The following is a 6,000-nucleotide window of genomic DNA, read 5'->3' as shown; positions in this document are numbered from 1 at the left end:
CAAAGTCAAATACCCGAGCTATTATTACTGGTCGCTATACTATAGACTCTATTAGTCTTATACTCACTCTCTGACATGAAGAAGTCTGGACCTAAATTTGGAGCATATTTAAAATTGCTGTCCCCATCAAATAGATGACAGGGAATTGGCAAGGTATCTAAAAGCAAAATAACTGTACCATTCTCGCCTGAAGACTCGTCTGAGTGTTTGACAGGCTCGGTGGCCTTCTTTTTCCCCTTCCCAAGGGGGATAGAGGGCCTCTCTGCTGGAGGAGTGCCAGCAGGTTCCCTGATCGTGACCCTGGTTGGTCTCCGTCGTGGAGGCGACGCTGGTGGTTGCTGCTAGGGTTCCTCCTCGGCTGTGGCACTCCCTGCAGTTGACTCCCTCATGTCTTGATGAGGGGCCAAGAGGCCAACCAGCCTAAGATTTGCCTCTGTGACCAGATGTTTGATGCTTTTTTCTACGTCAGTCATGCTGGCCAAGAGGGCTGACCTCAAGTCCATATCTGGAGTTGGGTCTGGTCGCAGCCATGGGCCTGGAGGACATTAAAAGTTTAAGAGATGGTGGAGAAGAACACTAAATAAATATCAACAGCCAGTGGTATGAAAGTTTTACCTCCTTGAGCGAAGGCCAGGTTGTCTGCGATCATGTCAGTTGTGAGGAAGTACTCTTGGTAGTACCTCCCCACATTTGATATATGGGTGGTGTCAGTCAGGAAGGTGCGCCCGGTTTCCTGATGACAGAAGTGAAAAAACCCCGTGCCCTCTTGGTAGGGGTTAGACTTGAGGTCGAACAAGTAGTTGACCTCATGAGGAGTTGGCACGTGCCATTTCCTGTGGCTGTATAGGATATAGAGTGCAGCGAGCATCCTATATCTGTTTAGAGTTATTTGAAAAGGGGCAACTCTAAAATAGTTGGCCACCCCTTGGAAAAATGAGTGAAGAGGCAAGGTAGCCCCTGCCTCGATGTGAAACCTCGACCAGGCGCTGAAGGCGCCTCCGGGCAGGTTCGCCCTTTGGTCTTGGTTAGGTCGGATTAAGGTCACCCCCGTGAGACCGTACTTCCTGATATAATTGGCAATCATCCTTATCGTCACTCTGCTCTCAGGAACTAAATGCCACTCAACATCTGACTGAATGGCATGTCGGGGTTGAGCGTGTCTTTGGATGTTGGGGTCAGGAGCATTTTCAGCTCGACCACTAGTCGAGGGAGTTTCAGCCTGAGGAGCAGGCTGATGTAAAGGAGTGGGGGTTTTCTTTTTCTGAGCTTTGGTTTTAGCACAAGCCATATTTTGAGCAGGGTCAGGTGAAGTATTTGGAGTAACACGAGAAAATGGGATGTCAGGAATCAGTGACGATGGTTGCTCTTCGTCCTCAAGCTGTTGAGCCAATAGGTCGTTGTCTATAGCTCTTTCTCCTCCCCATGGATCTTGCATGTAAACTGAGAACAGAGAAAGGAGGAGATAAGACGCACAGCCTGGGAGCTTATGTTGAAAGTTGGAATAACGTTGCTCGCATCTATGACCATCAACATTCTAACAGAAACACTAAGTTCTATGCGAGCAGTTTGAAAAACAAATTAGAATGCGAAAATAAAAAGTTTTTGGAAAAAAGCTTTTTTGACTCCGAAGGGGTGGGAAAAACCCAGTTTTTCAGCTAGCCTAAAAATCGAATTTTTACTTCGATTTTATGCCCTAAACTTACGATCTTGACTATCGAACTGGCTCCTAACTCCTACAGAGCAAAACTACACTACCCTATCAAGCATCAATCAGTATTCCCACAATCCTCATGCATTTCTACCCAAGAACACGAATTTTTTTAGAACTCAAAACAGGCCTATAGCAGTATGCATGGCATGCCAAAGAGCTTGAAAGTTGAAGAAATTTACCTAGATGAAGGTTGGAGGTTCTGAAACGAAGTGACTTTGGACGTGCGAACGAAGGATCCTTAGAATAGCGACGGAAGATCTTCAAAATTTTTGAGCTTTGAGATGGAGTTCTTGAAAGTTCTTGGCAAGAAAATGGCCAGTAAAAAGTTAAAAGGTAAATTTGGGGATTATTTATAATGGCTGAGATATGTTGAAAAGAGGTAATCATGAGTTACCTTTTTCAAGGCATGGGGGAGTGTGATAGCCATCAGAGGGATTACTTGGAAACCGAAAAGGCATGATTGGACGTGATTAGATCACAGTTTTTGAGAACGCACGAGGGGCTCTGATAGATTTCGTGGGGCATACGAAAAGTTAGTTTCCTAAGTTTACTTATTGCTGGTCGCAATAAATAAACTTGGGGGTCAAATGTTTATCCAAAATACAGTTGTTGATGACGTGGCAAGAATCTTCGACACATGGCCAACACGTGGCAGAGATGCTGCTTGCCTCTCGACCAGAGATATTTCCATATGCGAAGTTCAAGTTTTATATACGACCAGCTTGGTCGTATACTCCGTATATATATGTAAAAATATGTACAGTTGCAATGATATCCGAGAATATCTCTTCATTATAACCTGAAGATCCGTTTATTAAGGAAAGATATGATTAATTGACTCCTGTAACCCTCTTTGAGCCTATAAATATACAAGAAATAGCTCAAGAAAGGATCTTTGGATCTTTGGATTTTTTTTTCGAATTGCATTACTATTATCCATAGTTTGTATTGTTTTCTCCTTCTAAGGTCTGTGAAACTCAGGAACCCTAGTTCTTTGATCACACCTTTGAAGCTCAATATTAATAATAGTATCAAGTAGACGTAGGTTATTACCAATCACTAGGGCCGAACCACTATAATTCTTTGTGTTCTTTACTTTCCATTAGATTGTTTTCTCAAGCATCGTACTATTTTCTTGTCATTTATTTGACTCCGTGTTGTTGACCAAAACGAGGGTCAACAAGCTTGTTCATAGCCCCTTCCAGAATACACACGTACTTGGAACCCACTTCGCTCACCATCCATGCCAAGCTTATGCCACTAATTATTACATGAAGGGGGAAGGGAAAATGGGGGTGAGGTAATGCCCAGTAAGGAAGTAACAAATAATACAACCAAACATCTTATATCAATAATTTATCAATCATGATGTAACATAATATTCCCATGTCTCAACAATACAATAACATTATTCAATATTTTGACAGATATAACTCATGTCTCAACACTACATCACAGTATTAAACAATTATGCTATAATCATAGCACACAATTCTGATAACCATCTAGAAGGGGAACTTCGCCCCAACTTTAAACCATATCCATCCCTAAGTTGAACCTGACACGTCTCCCGAAACATGTCAAGTTGTGCACGCATACTAACATAGTTCTCCTTTTCACAAACACATTCAACAATGTCAATATTCTCAATACATTAACCAATGTACATATTCTCAAACAATATAAATAGTCTCATACATTAAAAAATGTCAAAAATTCTAGAATTCCACCAAGTTAAACATAACCACATAGATACTCCCTTACCTTAGGTCCAAGCAATAGATACGATAACAATCTTCATAATAAGTCTAACATGAATACATAATTCATACAACTTAGAAAACACACTTTCATCCTAAATCAAGATCTTTTATTTTATTATATTCAGCCCTCTGCTTAACTCGTGTTGTGACAATTCATTAACTGATTCGTAAATTCATGGGTTACTTCTATATGCTTTACTTATTTCCAAGCACCAACAATTTAACATATTTCTAGCTTGCTTAGTACCAATTTTAACATGCTCAATATTTATCTTGATCAACAAAGATTACATTCTAATATAAGACCTATATGGCCAAACCGTACAGGCTATTTTACATGTAATAACAACACCAATATATGAAGAGACATTCCTAACCTCCTTGTAACAACCTTGATCGAAAACCCTAGAGTGTTGAGAGTGTGTTCTTGGTGTTCTTAAGAGCCTAAACACAATACCAAGAATGTAATTACAATTAAGAAGAGGATTTGATCCTTTAGGAGAAGAAGAGAATTATAACGATGTAGAAACTTAAAAGAAAACTAGATTTCAAGAACAAGCTTACACTATGGTTTCCCTTTCTTCTTCTTTGAGCCATCTTTATCTCTTTCTCTTTCTAAAATTTCATGGCCCTCTGTCTCTCTCTCTTTCTCTAGTGACCGAAACCTTGGAATGGTGTGAAGAATAAGAGCTATTGCTCCTCTATTTATAGGGATTCAAGGCCTTGGGGGTGCTAGAATGAGTCAAAAATCTCATTAATTGTCCTAAGCTAAAATGGTATCAATTCCTAATTTATCCTTGTAATTTATCCTTGCTAGAATGAGTCAACAATCTCATTAATTGTCCTAAACATCCATTGACTTTTTTGTTTTTATTCTTCTTCCCATACCTAAAGTCGACTTTTTCTACTTCCTTAAGAATTTGCTCACCTGACAATGGCAAAGGAGCAATGTCTCGTTCCACAGTACCGTCAAATGTTTTTTTTATTTCTGTCAGGATGACTTAAATGCAAATATCGTCTATGACCCATATAACACATTTTGCGTCCATTTGACAAGCGACGGGCCCTTGTGTTGGTGCAACAAATTGGACAAGCTTGGTAACCTTTTGTGCTTAAACCTGATAAGTTACCATATCCTGGAAAATCATTAACAGTCCATAACAACACCGCTTTCAAATTAAACACTTCTTTTTTAAAACCATCATATGCCTCAACACCATTTTCATACAACTCTTTCAAATCATCAATTAATGGTGCCAAGTAAACATCGATATCATGTCCTGGTTGTCTTGGGCCTGAAATCATTAATGAAATCATCATGAACTTCCTTTTCATCACCAACCAAGGAGGAAGATTGTACATAACTAGGAAGACAGGCCATGAACTATGCCTACTACTAAGAGATCTATGCGGGTTTACTCCATTAGCAGCTAAACCAAGACGAAGATGTCTTGATTCATTTTTGAATTTTGGATTGATATAATCTACCTTCTTCCAGGCCTGTGAATCTGCAGGATGCCGGAGTTTACCATCTTTCACTCGTCCAGCCTCGTGCCATATTAAGTTCTTAGAGTGTTCTGCACTTCGATATAATCGCTCCAGCCGCGAAATCAAAGGTAAGTACCATAGCACTTTCTGAGGAATAAGTTTCCTAATCTCCTTACTTTTGTTAGGTTTGTACCGTGATAAACCACATTCTGGGCAAGCGTCCATGTCTGCATACTCCTTACGATATAAAATACAATCATTCGGACATGCATGAATCTTCTCATACTTCAACCCTATCAAACTTAATGTTTTCTTTACTTCATATGTAGACTCCGGAAAACAATTTTCTAGCGGCAAAATCTCCTTGAAAGCAGCTAAAAATTGACTGAAACACTTATCACTAACTCCATTTTCTGCTTTTATGTTATAAAATTTAACCATTGTGGGCAATCTTAGTTTGTTGCAACCACTGAACAATTATCTGTCTGCATCTCTAACCATACTATCAAATTTTTTCTGGATTATGAAAAAACTCTTATTGTGCTTCATCAAGCAATTCTATAGGATGATCATCAAAATCATTACTCTCAAAATCATCTACACCTCCCCTACCTAATGGATATGGGTCATCATTTAATAATTCTCCATGCCAATACCATTTACTATAACTCATATCAAATCCCCAACAAAATACATGATCCTTTATCATGGTAATATTCCCCTTTACTCCATTACCACAATCGATACAAGGACAACAAATTTTTTGTGGATCACTACAATTCTTTAGGCAAAACTCTAAAAATTTGTTGAATCCATCTTGAAATTGTGATGTTTCTCTCCTCTCAAGCATCCATGATTTATCCATACTAATAACAATATTCAATTCCTAATAAGTTAGAAAAAAACTTATATTAGGTTCTAGTCTTATAAATTTTTTAAAAAAGTCGACAGAGTATCCTCTGTTTCTATAGCATACCGTAATTTCATAATTACCTATAAAATCAATACAAACAAACACAATAATCAAGCATATATGAA

This window comes from Humulus lupulus, chromosome 6 (assembly GCF_963169125.1).
Source record: "Humulus lupulus chromosome 6, drHumLupu1.1, whole genome shotgun sequence".
NCBI lineage: Eukaryota > Viridiplantae > Streptophyta > Magnoliopsida > Rosales > Cannabaceae > Humulus > Humulus lupulus.
Note: the sequence above shows the minus strand (reverse complement) of the source record.